At 47.0% G+C, this 13,949-nt stretch overlaps 1 protein-coding gene across 1 annotated transcript in view; it reads left to right on the top strand.

Moving 5' to 3' along the window:
- KCTD16 (potassium channel tetramerization domain containing 16) overlaps nucleotides 1-13,949 on the top strand; it is an 84,191-nt gene that overhangs the window by 46,318 nt on the left and 23,924 nt on the right. The window lies entirely within an intron of this gene.

The raw sequence follows: 13,949 nt of genomic DNA, 5'->3' as shown, positions 1-13,949 counted from the left end.
CAACTGGAGATGAAGAGATGAATCTTTAATTTGATAGGGCAGACCTCCGCCAAAATCCCTTTGTGGTGCCTAATAACCCTGGCTGGGATCCCCCAGCGCGTTTGGGGTTGGGGGGGKTKKTKGGGGGGGGGTTTGGCTTTTGYGATTGCTCAGTTAAGCAACGGCACCAGCAAAGCAAAGCTGTAGAGCAGCATTATCTCTTCAGAGCAATTCTTCCCTCCAAGGAACTAAAGAGCTGTAAAATGAATTGGCTGACCCAGCTATGCAGCAGCTTCTCATTTCTGTGGAGGATAGTAGATCCTTTCCTRTATTGTCTGACGCTCTCCTTAGCTCTTGGTTAATTCTCTTGTCCTAATTTTACTTCTGGTTTGAAATATTTGTTGAGCACGCAGTAAAAGTCGTCGTTCCAGCAAACACTTAATTGAGCTATTCAGTCCTGGGAAGTCTTTCTCCCTTTCAGTAAATAAATAAATACCATCTACTGACATATTTCTTCTTCTTTCCCGTTCCATTCGTCCCTTTTTAAAACTGAAGACTTCCAGGGCGTTATGTTTTTCATCCATTTTGCATTCCTTCTCTGGTGCGTAAAGGTTTCCAYGGAGGGTAAACACTCGAGATGAACCCCAGGCCCCTGCTGTCTTCAGCGCAGTGAGTTTCTGAAGCTTGCAGAGCTGGTGTCTCTCCGGTGGAGAACGCGAGGCGGATTTGGTGGCTGCGTGGCAGTGGCGGCTGGGCCTGCGGGGGCTCACGTCGCTGCTCCGGCCCCGTGCCTGCCATGGCTCTCCGCACTCCCGTTGCTCGGGGCCGCTGCTCTGCTCCGCAGAGGGTTGCTCTCAGTGGCCTGAATCAGAGCAGCCCTAGGCGTTACTTGACGATGTGCTCTACTAAGAAGCACAAGAGCGGGCATAAATACTTCTGTCTCCTCTGCTGGTTGTGTTCAGCTCAGTTACAGCCTGAAATTGGGGCCAAGGTCGTTAAATAAGACAGTTTCCAGAGGAGGAGTCAGCTTGCAGATCCCCGTGAGTTGTCCTTTTTGGGCATACCAAGGTGTGCTCTTTCTAAACCCTTGGCTGTATCAGATTCTGAAACGTCTCCAAACCACCTGACTGTGAAGGATGCAAATGCTCAGTCTCTGGGGCCAACTTTCCCAGCTGCCCATACATGGCTGCATGGGAACTAGCGGAGTTCTTTATCTAGAATCTGGAAGCTGCCAACAGCCCTAAAAAAAGCAGAATTTTCTTCTCTTCCTGCTAATTAGATCAATAGGGATCTTATTCACCAGTTATTCAAAGAGACAGTTGTAAACTAATTAGGCATGCACTGGCTGAGCAATAATACTTGCTCTCACATCCCTCCGTTTCCTGAGCGTAGGTAAAATCACCCCAGATTGCTGCAAGACCAGCACAGAACATTTGCTGCAGGAGGGTATTTTCTCTTTGCAAGCTTAATTCCTGTAAAATCCTCATGCTCCCTGTGATGCTACAGAGGTGAGATATGGAAGGCGATTAGGTTGCAGCCTGCTAGGTAATGTTTTGCTATATTTAGATCTTTGCTCTGAGTTAGCCTGTGGATAATGTTATAAAGAGGTGAGAGCTATCTGGAACAGAGCAGGACAGAGTCAGTTCACCTGGGTCCCCCTTACTGCGCATGCAATGCTCTACTGTCTGCACTTAAAGCCAATATAAAATAACCTGGATATGCACATCCCAAGGAGTGCCTGCTGGGATGCTTGCCCATACAGTGATCTATTGCATTAGGCTAATTGGAGAACAACGCTATTTGCTGTTACAATAATTTTCAGTGTCAAATATTTTACCRTTAATTTGAGCACATGAGGCTTTCTTTAATACTGTTTAGGGCTTTGAAGTTAAATTGCAGTTTCATCAGTTGCATGATAAATCGCTTAATGGAATTTCCCAGATGTTTTTAAATTAAGTTTATATTTTCCTGAAAGAATGTCAGTCTCATTGCTGTGATGGAAGCGATGGGAGGGAGCTAGGGGATCTTTTACAGTTTACTAGAAATGTAAACTTCTTTCTCTACATCTCCTTCTAAGTTCAATTCCTGCTCTTTCTGAACATTTCACTGGGTGGGGATGAGCGAGGTTTTGTATGAGCTGCCTGCAGTGCCTACAGAAGCGTTAAGCAGCTCTCTGTAGCTGCTCCTAGARACGGGCTGATGCTCGCGGCTCAAATCATGGCAGATTTAAATTTCAAAGGAGCTTAGACTGCGAGTGTGGAGTGTGGTCCAACTGGAGTTGGGACCCACTTCCAGGGTTTTTTTTCYTCTGAGAAGGGACCTCTTCTTTGACCCTTGGAGTCTTACTGTGGCTGAAATTTCCCGTTCCTGTAGAATAGCATTTCTATTCAGTTATCTTCTGAAGAGTCACTGGGGTGATTTTAGAGACACATTCAATCATTAAAGTGTGAACCTAAGAGATAAAAGTCTTGCTCTAAATGAAAATCGCAGTGTTGCCAACAAACTCGTAATGAAGAAATAAAAATAAATGAAATAAATACTACTGTGAGCTTCTGGAACACAGGGACAGCAGTTCATGCTGGTTTTCATTTTGTTTGAATGCAAATTAAGTGCACAGTGCAACTTCCAGGCTTACATAGCAAATACCAGCTCAAGGTGGGCAGCACTTTCCGAGGCTCTTTCTCAGGGACTGAGGCAGTCTTCATCCCTCAAGCTCCTGGAGATTAGATGTGACCTGGAGGTGCCCTCCTCGCCCATGGGAAAAGGAGAGGGTGATGCATCAAAACCRCTGAGCTGATGAAAGGGAAGCATTGAGATCACATACACCTTTCATCCACGTCAAATGAAAGCCACTGCAATGACAGTGCCTGAGAGGGGAGGGGAGGGTGCATGAAGTATCGCGCCCCAGAGAAATTGGTACTTCCTGCTGCAGGCTCCCACTTACCATGCCGAGAGCAGGGCAGCCAAAACTACRGAGCCTGATGGCTCTTAATTCAATCATCATGTTGCTTTGATTTCTTTAAAAATTGCCCATTGGCTATGAATGCCTCAAAACACGATTCTACATAGACAAGATGTCAGGATTCAGACAGAGGTTTTCCAGGAGATCAGTCCGGAGTGGCAGTACTAGCTGGCTTGAGCAGGCACGTAACGGAGATCTGCTTATGCATTTGGATGTCTGCTTGATTTGCCTTTGATTTGCTGTCTGGAAGCACGACTTGGGTAGGGGAAGCAGGGGTTGCTGCAGCAGTCCTGCTTCAAGGTGCCAATCTTGCTTTTCAGGCTTGATATATTTGACAGAGTTTTTGTCTCCTGTATAATCCTTAGCTGGGCTAAGCAACTGCAGCCGTGGCTGARCAAGCTGACAAGGTGGGCACTAGAAATACTGGTCTTCAGCTCCTGAGGTGATAATCACAGTGTAAATTTGTTGGTGGACATACTGTAATATTACAGGGACCCATTTTATGGTCATTAAAAGGGTCGTTAGAAGACTATGCTGGACCAGGTCACAAGGTGCAAATTGCGGTATTTCTGACTCTGCAGGTGCTTCTCAGAGTCACAGAGGATACRTACAATAACTGAGCTGCCCTTTTTGCTCAACGAAGCTCCTGATTCTGTTCCTTCTACTAAATGAACAGACCTGCCTCCAAATCACATGGTAGTAGCAAACAACCTGGAGTCTTTAATTAAACCCTTTATTAATGATGGACTGAAAGAGGGCTAGATAATACACTGGGCCAGCTCATTAGCGTGATACTTCTGATGATCTGAATTCAACTCCTGGCTCAGGTTAATCAGGCAATGTCGGTTGTGTTGCCTTCTTCTAATCCTCTTTTGTGCATATCATAAAATTATCAAACATGGTTATGCGGTTAATAATTACAAGGCAGTGGCATATGAGAAGGAAGAAGCCCAGTCTGAACTGAGGAATTGCTTTCCATGTGAATTTTCCACGTGAATTTGTCTCCCTGAAAGGTACCCAGCTGCGTGCTTTTGGACCCCCATGGAGACATACATGTGTAATGGTGTACACAAGGATGTTATTTGCTTTTAGCTGCTTGCACAAGCCGTTTCCATCAAAAGACTGAACACTCGTCCCTTTGGTCCTGCCTACGTGACAATTCAGACGTGCTACTAGCTCATGTAGACTTCCTCAAGCTACTCTTCAGCTAGCCTGCTCAGGCCGATAACATAACCRGGACACCAGTTCAGCCGAGTTTCCTCTTCCCAGCGTGTTAATGATTATGTAAATCACATGGCTTTTCCTCTCATCCACAATCAAAACTTTTTAAGCAGGGTACTTCCAAGTGAGGACTAACAACAGGAAACGAGTAGTGCGTTTCGGGTCTGACCAATGTTTCCTAAAATCCTGGGGAATTGTCAGGCTGTGCAGTGYGAGTCTGCTGTCAGCTGAACGTCTTGGGCTGAGACCTTACCTGGTCCCGTGTAAAGCGGTGAGACGCAGCATGACTGGAGATCGCCCTGGCGTCGGTGCTCGCGGTGCACTGAGGTTGCAGTGATGGTGCTGCTGGAAGGGAACAGCAAGTCACGTGCTGGGCATGGAAGGAAAGTGCTTAATAATGTGTCAGAACAGTCGTCCCACGAAAACGCTATAAACTCTCCCAAGGTTAGGGAGAACCACTATGAGGGACCTGCTTCCTGCCACACAAGTGTTTTGTGCCACCAGGCACATCTTAAACATAGAGAGACATGTTCTTTGGCGACTGAGAGATGCTTGGAGGCCAAATACCTTTTGCTACATCTGTGTGTACCCATTCCTCCCCTGTTTTGATTTCCACTCCACTTTTTTGGACACAGGCCAGGGGAAGAGATGAAGGAAGACAAGAGATGGTTTTTGTTGGAGCTAAGTAAAAGGACCCTCATTACATATGGGGAAAGGTGAGCTGGAGCTCGTGGGAGGGGAGGAGCACGTACCACACGCGCTTGCTGCGAGTCCTGCATCCTCTCTGCTTTTCTGTGTATTGAATTTTTTGCATTAGCTCCAGTACTATATCCAGTGCTTTCATAACAGTTCCAGCGAAGCAATCAATATTTTAAGAGACTACAACTGCTCATTTTTGGAACTTCATCTATGCAGGCAGCAGCATTTCTCCAAACATATGCTCCCACCCTGCATTATAAAACTTTTGCTGGGCCCTCCTTCCCTTTTCCCAGGGATGGATTTGACTCTTATTATATATTTCCTGAAATAAGGATACGAGCAAACATATATTAGACCAATAACCGTATCATAAATATGTATTTGCATTAGAGTGGACAAATATATCTGCTGAATGACTTTTTTAACAAAATAAATTCACGGATCAGTGACCAGCTGCAATGTATGCAGAGTTATTTTAATATGTTTGTAGACCAAAACCAACTCAGTAGTACACAGTGTGTGTGCGATGTTTTTACAGATGTTAAATATTAAGAGCCTGACAGTCATATGCACTGAGGCCCCATAAATCACTTTGACTCTGTAAAGGGGCCTTGAAGCAGAAGTAAATTACATTGGTGCTTATTTTATGGCCCTGGTATGCAGTAGGAGAGGTATAAAAAGATTTAATGTGTAAATGAGAATCTGACTTCATTGGTTTTGGATTTCTGAAGCTTTCCAACGCCAGCCTCGCTGCAGTACGTGGGAGCTTGGCCGGAGGCCGGTGGCGGGCGGCAGGGCGGCGGGTCTCCGGCAGCGCCCGCGGCCGCCCGGCCGGGCTGCCTTCTGCTCCGCTTCCCGGCGGGCGCCCGCCTCGTGCCCGCCCCGGCACAGCACAGCGTGTGCCACCAGGTGCCATGGGGGCGACCGACTCCCCACCGAGCCCCGTGGCAMGCGCCGAGAGCGGGGGCGACGGCGTCGCCTTGGGGCAGCTCTRGCGGTGGCAAGGTGTCCTGGGGCAGCTCATCTGCTGATTGTGAAACCACGTCTTGAAAATCAGTAGAATTTGGAATGTTTTTCAGGTTCAGGAGGTCATTAGTGTGTGCTCTTCAGAGACATTTTCACCCCCTTCTTAAGGGCTGAATATCCATTTTATAGAACGATCCCAAACAAGTGAAATATTTCCCCCCGAGTGTGCTTTATTAAAGAGATATAGTGCTTCATTCCATTTTATGAATTTTTAAGATGATGTCTATGGAGTCGGCATACAGTTCCTTTCTTGAATCTCTGAACTCTCTCAGATTTTTCCAAAAGGGTCTGGTTAAACTCTAAGGCAGACGGCGAAGATGAATGACTTCAGCAATGCGTGAGATGCAGGAACCCCTCAGTGCCTGCTCCCCGCTGCCACAGGTTGGTGCGTTAGTGCAGACAGCACTGCGAGGAAAATCTGTGCCCACGCCGCTTTTCGGGGTTCACGCTCAGTGGACCAGCGGTGGGACAAGACTTTAGAGGAGGCTKCTCCAAGGCCAGCTGCCGGCAGAGGTGCACGGAGGAGCGTGGCCGTGCCTTTCCCTGTGTCCTGCTTGTCTCCTGCTCAGGGCCGGTAAGAGCACATCGCTCTCGCTCCGCCGAGCCCTGGAGACGATGCCCTGCCGGCGCTGGGCCCGGCGYCCTTTACCCCCACGTTAGCGCAAAGGGAACGAGCCTCCTCATCCTCTGTGTGTGAGCACCAAAGTCCCTCCTAATCACAGCTGAATAACTGTGATAAAATGTATATGCCTTTCCCAGACACTCAACACTGGTAATGTTTGTTTTAATTTTCTTTTCACTTAACGTGTAAGAAAAATCCAGTAAAATTTAATGAAATACATAGGCTGACAAGGTGAAAAATGTCTCACCCGAGATGTCACTGTGATATCATAACTAGTGCAAGCAGCTTCGGATTTGGTAATGGCAATGAGACAGACCTTTAGCTGTAAATTATTCATGTAAAGGGCTAATGCACCAAGCATTACAGAGCTATGCCAAAATATTACTTGGTTATTTGTTATGCTTGACTGCAATATAGATGAATGATTGCTTTGTCTTAGGCAGTATTTGGTAATATACCGATCTTCAGCTAATGCTTATCATAGCACAAATGCAAGTACCCGTGAAATGAAATTTCACTGTATTAATTAAATATTTTGTGCTAGAGATTAATCTTCCATATTGAATACTAGTTTGTTTTATTTTTAAGACAATGGTTGAACTTTGAGCGTGGAATGCAGTATTAAGCCCCGGACAGTGCATAAATGGTGCTAACCCAGCCATCCAGTCACAAATACCCCATTCATAGCAGTGCAGTGCAGTGCCGGGATCCTGTGAATTTATGGGTAGAAACTGTGCACTTTCTCCCAGCTAAAAGCTGCCGAGTTTTTCCCTTGCTTTTTGTGGAGAGAGGAGAGGAGCCGGCCACAGCGACTGCTCCCAGAGCGCAGCTGGTTCAAGCAGCACAGCGCTAGCGGCGTTCCCACCCGGTCTGCCGCCGCTCCTCGGACGCGGCCCGCACCCTTTCGTTCCAGTCCCGCGATCACCACGTGCCTCTTCRGCTGCCTGGGGGTCCTGGTCCGCATCTCCGGCCGGTCCCGAGTCCTGCCCCAGGCTGTCAGCTGGGACGAGCTGTGCGCGCGGCACACTGTGACACGTGTGCACTAGTTCCATTAATTCAGAGTTAAATGCTCCCTTTAGAAATCACTCACTGGATCTGTAGTTTATTCTAATCACTGCAGAGCAAAGCCGTCAGAAATGCCAAGTCCCTCCAAGAAGGAGAAGATGCATTTGGCCAGATGCATGCTCCTGACAGCAGTTTTACAAGGGTGCAAAGCCACCGACTTCTGCGGGGACAGGTCAGAATAYGGCAGGTCTGGCACGGGAGGAATTGGTCCTGGCAGGCTCGCAGGGAAGATGTGAACAGTGTAAGCAGGAGTTTTTCTTACTCTGTAATATACTGAGATCAAGCTGAAACATTTAGACTYTTTAAATTATAGTTTGGCCTTCTTTTTCAGTTTGAACCTCATATTTCTGTTTGTCTCTGACACTTAAAAACTGGATTCACTACTTTCTTAATCCTATTTTTGGCTGGAGCGACTGAAATCAGACTGGTGTAATGCACTGGGGAACCAGATCCATGGCATCTACTGCTGTGAAGGAGCTTGTCAGCAGGATTCCCGTATTAGCTTCTGTTTGTTGTTGAGCCGATATTCCTATTAACTCCAAACCCAGTCCAAACAGCTCGGAGTACCAGATCTGAATCTCCTGGCTGATCAATAAAGACCATAAACCACTAAAACAAGTGTATYGTCAACAGCAGGTCATGGATGCAGTTAGAATATAATTTATCTTTCCTGAAAAAGATACTTAGACTGCAGCATTTGGTTTTCACCAACTAAAGCTGAAGTAAAACAGTAGGAAAGACCTGAGCAACAGATCTAGTGACCAATTCAAAAGAGAATGACTCCAAAARAGAGCTCTAAACTCTTCCCTTATGTCTGGGAACTAAGTTGAGAAAGAAGAGAGTTGAAGGAAACTTTTAAACCGTGAACTGCTTAAGTATCAAGAAGTAAGGAGAAGGAACATGCTTGGGGATATGGAGAGGAATCTAAATTTGGTATCTGTTCTGGTATCCAGTCCTCCCCCATGCAGACRTAGCCCGTCATCCAGACAGTGGTCTTCCACTTTAGGAAGGCAGCACAGCCTGGTCTGCAGCGGAGCAGTGCGTTACCCTCCGCCCTTCCCAGGTGCCCGTCATCAGAGCTTGCAGAGGGCACAGCAGCCCACTGAGCTGCAGAATCAGCGCTTCAGGTAGGAAACCCTGGTTTTATGAGGCCTTCACAACGTTGAACAAAACTCCTGCTGGATTTCCAGCTCTGCAAAACACGGACAGCAGTGCTCGCTTGCTCTGCCCCACACASGTGTTATAAGGACTGATTTATTTTAAATGCTTTGACTGTGTAGGTGCTAAGTAATATTTTATTACAAATTCAACCTTCAGTTTTGTATTTCTTGGATATTTGATTTCCTACTACTTAAAAAGTAACTTCTGGATACCAATATATAGGTTACAGATTAATCTGAAAACTCATCTTAGCATTTCATGTAGTTTTCCATCAGAGCAGTGACAGCTATTGCACCCGTAATGACAGCCAGACACGGTCTCCTTTGGGAACGATGGCTGTGATCACGTTTCCCACAGAAACACTCTTTGCGGCTTTGTGCTACAGCCTGGTAGCGGCGTGATTAACTGGTGCCCTCTCTGCAGTGACTGTGCCGAAGGGTTACGCGGGATGAGGTGATGTTCTTGGGGCAGTGCGGTGAAGAGTGACCACGGGTCAGTTGTGGCGCCGCAGCGTCTGGCCGAGCATCTGGCAGCGCGCGCTCTGCACACCTGCGCTGGCCGGAATTGCTCCCGGCACGGCTCCCCGTGGATTATCCCTGTTCAAAGTAGGTGAGAACAGCAGATGGACGGGCTGTTTAATGTCTGTTGCTGAATTGCGCCGTACATGTATCAATTTGCTGACTGTAAGTCTTTGGCCCCGTCCTAAATTGGCCTCCTGGGACCCCTGCTATAAAGGGCTGTGGAAAGCTTCCCCTTCGGTACCGTGGAGAGTTAACAGGATAACGTCCCAGCCTCCCCATCTGCTTTGGGTTTATCTTGGCTTGGCGGAAYATGGCTCTGTATGCTCAACAGCAGCTACCATGGATGACGGACTATTGCACTAACTTCTTGTTGCAGTGCAAGGCTCGACAGGCTGAGCAAGGAGAGCAACTGGCTGACCCGGCCTAATCCTGAGCAGGCCTGTCTATTCGCAGTGCGCAGCACTGCCGCYGCCTGCATGGACTTCAGCTTAGTTAACTCTGATTTCAAGTGCCTAAAATCTTACTTGATGTATGCCCCCACAGACTAGTTGTAAAAGGTGCTTTAGAAAGTGTTAATGTGAAGGCACATGTTTGCTTTACTTCAAACACCTTTTCCTAAGACAGGTTTGCTATTATTCCTGCTGTTCTTGGAATAAATCCTGAAATCCCTCGTTTAGGTATAGATGGAAAATACTTGTTGAAGTTGGTGAGTAAAAACTTGATTTGGGGTACCTTCATGAAATCTAGTATGTTGCCAAAAGCAAATTTACCCCTCTTTTGCATCTGCATAACCTAGAGTAGAATCTAGAACTTGCTTTCTCTAATAATGGCAGCCTAAGAACTGAGCAGCTTATCTCAGGATCTGGTCCAAAATTTTTTTTTCATAGTTCAGAGTTAGACCTAGAATAAGTTCAAATCCTGTATCGGAAGAAATCCAGATGTCTTAGCTCAGGCACTGAAGTTGCCTCCCCTCCACTGATGGGCAGCCGGGACTATTCCTGGATGCTTGGGCAGCACAAGGTCCTCAGGAGATGAAAAGACACCTGAGGCCTCTCTTGACTGGTAGGTCAGTGTTTGGAAGGTGCTTGCTCTGGCTGTGCCTCTCGGCTGGACAAGATGCCTGAGGCGGAGCTGGGCTCTCAGCCGCGTGCATCGTGGCGTCCTCCACGTCTGGCCGGTGTCTCCCTGTGCACTGAGTCACCCGCACCCGAGGGGGCCCCGTTGTAGCATCCGGATCTGTCTGCTTAGGAGCTGGGAGGGACAGACCTTTCTGTTTTTCTGAATTTTCTTCCGCCGCTGAACTGCATCATGTGTTAATAAGCTTCTTACTTGACCAAATTACTTTGTTTCTGTAGCTGATCTGAAGGCAAAAGGTCCCAAGAGGGTGCAAGAGGAAGGGGAGAAAGGAAACAGTCTCAAGTAATTAGTATTATTAGAGCAGCTGAAAACTCTRCTTCACTAAAACTGCACTATTTTCTCAGGAGATTTTTACTATATAATCGCCTGCATGGCTTTATTATGAATGCCTTCCAATCAAGTGGAGACTGGGAATCTTTCGTTAGAAAATGGTGTGAGCTATGTTCAGTGGAAATTTAAGAAGACATTAACATTATTAGCCCTAGGCTCAGTACAGTCATCTTGTCCTAACTGGCTTTTTTGTTTTCCCGATTCCCAGAAGACAAAGCAATTAGCACTGAGTTTGAAGCAATGAGCTAAAAAGGGATGTTAAGATAAATAGTCAAAACCACATKGTAAAATGCTGGATGCACTGGGTGGTTGAGTGAGGTGTGCTGATAATTGTCACTCCTCCAAATGATCCATCTCAACGATGGATTTTTGTGATTTGTTGATATGGGATGTTTCAGTTAACCTGGAAATCGTTGCTCTAGTTGAAGTTCTCCCCTGCAATCCACACTGAACTGGGAAGGCATATTTGGGGCTTGTTCTGCGTGTGCTACTCCATAATCAAGACCGATGACCCTACTAGCTCAAATGGTACTCCATTTCCCACTCGCTTTGGGAGGTTCAGGTCCCTTTCAGATAGGATGTTCATTCACAATTAACGGGGATTAATTAATTCTGAAGCACAGGCCATAATGCTTAGCTCCCCCAAAGACTGTCCTTTTAGCCTGGGAAAATAGGCTGTACTTGCAAATGTGCTAGCCAGACACAGCCAGTGCTGAGGGAGACCTGCCAGTTGACTGCAGTCATCTAAGATGTTTTACTGCCCGYGCCAGCGCTTATAAATGGATTAGCTGAGAGCCGCTAGTCGGTATGTTTTTCAGCATGACCTGTTTTCCTTGTTGGTGGCCTTGCTGTGATAGCAAAAATGGATGATGGACTCTTACAGATCTTCCTCCTTTCCTTAGATGTTATTAGATACTACCCGTGAAACCATATTTTGCAATTTCTTTTCATTCTAACTGTATGTGAGAGAATCCCTTTGGAAATGGTATGTTGTGAAGTATTTCAGGCTAGGGCAGGAGAATGCTTAACACCGCTGGTGAGCTCCTCACGTCGCCTGCACGGACTGCGCTTATGCTGCCTCCTCTCCTGAATGGATATGCTTGTTTTCRCGCAGAAAATGTAAAAGACATCAGAAAAAAACTGGCAGTACTGAGGCAGCTCTGAGTTATTACTTGCTCGTGCTGCCACAGTGGCTGCAGGCCCAAGGAGTCACGTCCTCAGGACATACATGTGCAACCGAGGCAGAGCGCACGTGAGGAGTTAAGATCCGAACGCTCGCACTAAAGCAGAACCGACGGGAGKTGCAGAAGTGGCAAAAAACAACCTTTGGTAAAGTTCCAGTTTGGTCACAGGCCAATGCGGGTCAGAAATGGCTGGGGATTTTATATGTTCTTGCTAGCACATCCAGCAGCTTCACAGCTGGCGAAGGGTGCAGGAGCCAGAAGTCCAGCTTATCCGGGCTGCGTCCCTGGCCAGCCTTCCCGACACCCGGCGCTGCGCCTGAGCTCCCTCCGCCCCGGCAAACGCCGTTCCTCACACTGCTGCAGCTGGCTGGGGGATTTACAGAGCTGGACGGGATTTACAGAGCTCCTTTCCTTTTTTATATCACCACATTACTCCCACTCAGCTCCATCTAGAAAATGAGTACACCTCCAGGTATGGGGAAAGCTCACTTGAGAATCGCATTTCTTCCCAATATTAAACAACTATATTGAACAAAGCAAAAGAATCCATCTCCATTCTTGAAAGAAAAAATACATTCTTAGGTATTATAACTCCAGAATGTTTCTTCCTGTTCCACAGTCAATCTTTCCTCTTTGGCAGTAATAGGGCTGCAGAGCACAGAGAGATTTCCTCAGCCCCCAGAGGCACCGGAGGGGTCTTAATTGCCCTGCGCAGGATACAGATGGGAAGTATGCAAGTGCAAATCACGTCCAAAGGAATTGAGCAGAAGCATATGCTATTAGTTTCTTCATCATCATATCTGCTAAAGTAGATTTCATCTCAACGAAATGGAGACAACTGAAAGAATAACTTTAATCAAGATGGAATTTTCCAAGTGCTTTTTGTTTTCCTGTTGAAAGTCCTATGTGAAACTCCTGGTGGCGTTTTTTCCCAGCATGCTGGTCAGATAAATGCTTTTGCCCCTATAGCAAAAAACAAAAGTCAAAAAAAGAAAAAAACCCTATGTGAATTAATGAATGACACATTTTCAGATACTAGCAGCAGATGAACTGTTTTTCACAGTCCCAAAAGTGAAGATATATTTTAAAAAATGGCTTTAGAAATCAATAATGTGCCTGGTTTACCCTGGTCTTTCAGGCACATGTGGGAAAGTGCTTTCCTCCAATATAAAATATTTAAAAAACATTGAAAGATCTTCACTGGAATTCARAATGAAATAGCTAGTCCACTGTGGCAGCCATAAGGTAGTAGCTGATTCTTGCTGAAAAAACTGTGTTGCTACTTTATCACTTCAGCTAAGCAGTTATGTGTCTTTTAATATTTCATAAAGCCTTTGTATACGTGAATATGGCGATCCCTCAATCAGAAAGCACTTTACGTCCCTATTAGTGCAAAGTTGCCCTTTGCGGCACAGAAGGGCCTGGCAGCAAGGGGCAGCCGCAGCCTCGTGCTGCGCCAYGTGCCACGTGTGCCACGTGCACCCTGCACCCCCTGCGCCGTGTGCACCTGCACCCCCTGCACCMCGTGCACCCTGTGCACCCTGCACCATGTGCACCTGCACCCCCTGCACCCCGTGCACCTGCACCCTGCGCCACGTGCACCCTGCACCATGTGCACCTGCACCCTGTGCACCCGGTTTAGCAGCCACTCATGACACCTAGTGGTGCAGGGACGGCTTGTAGGGAAGCGCATGGCACCGTGTCAGGCCTCAGAAACCCCAGAGAACAGGGAATGTGGAAACACCCCCCATAAGGAGCAAAATGAACCAGATGCCATTGCTCTTCTCAGGGATTATACCCCCTTTGAGCATGTTTTCTCATGAGATGTTTCTGCTAAAGTATGTCGCTCATACAAAGGTCCCTCGTGGCCCTGCATGCAGCCTGCAATGATTTTATTAATTATTTTATTAACTAAAGGAGGGACGTACCAATCAAGTGAATGCCTTCCTGTATCTAAGCGACGTGGATGGTGGGGTCAGTGGAGGCTCCAGCCCACTGCTCCTCACTAGCTCTAGGGCACCCTCTGGTCTCGTGCCCGTTCC

Source organism: Apteryx rowi, unplaced genomic scaffold (assembly GCF_003343035.1).
Source record: "Apteryx rowi isolate R43461 unplaced genomic scaffold, aptRow1 scaffold_2, whole genome shotgun sequence".
NCBI classification, from domain to species: Eukaryota; Metazoa; Chordata; class Aves; order Apterygiformes; family Apterygidae; genus Apteryx; species Apteryx rowi.
The sequence above is the reverse complement of the archived record's forward strand: the minus strand, read 5'-3'. Positions and strand labels throughout refer to the sequence as shown.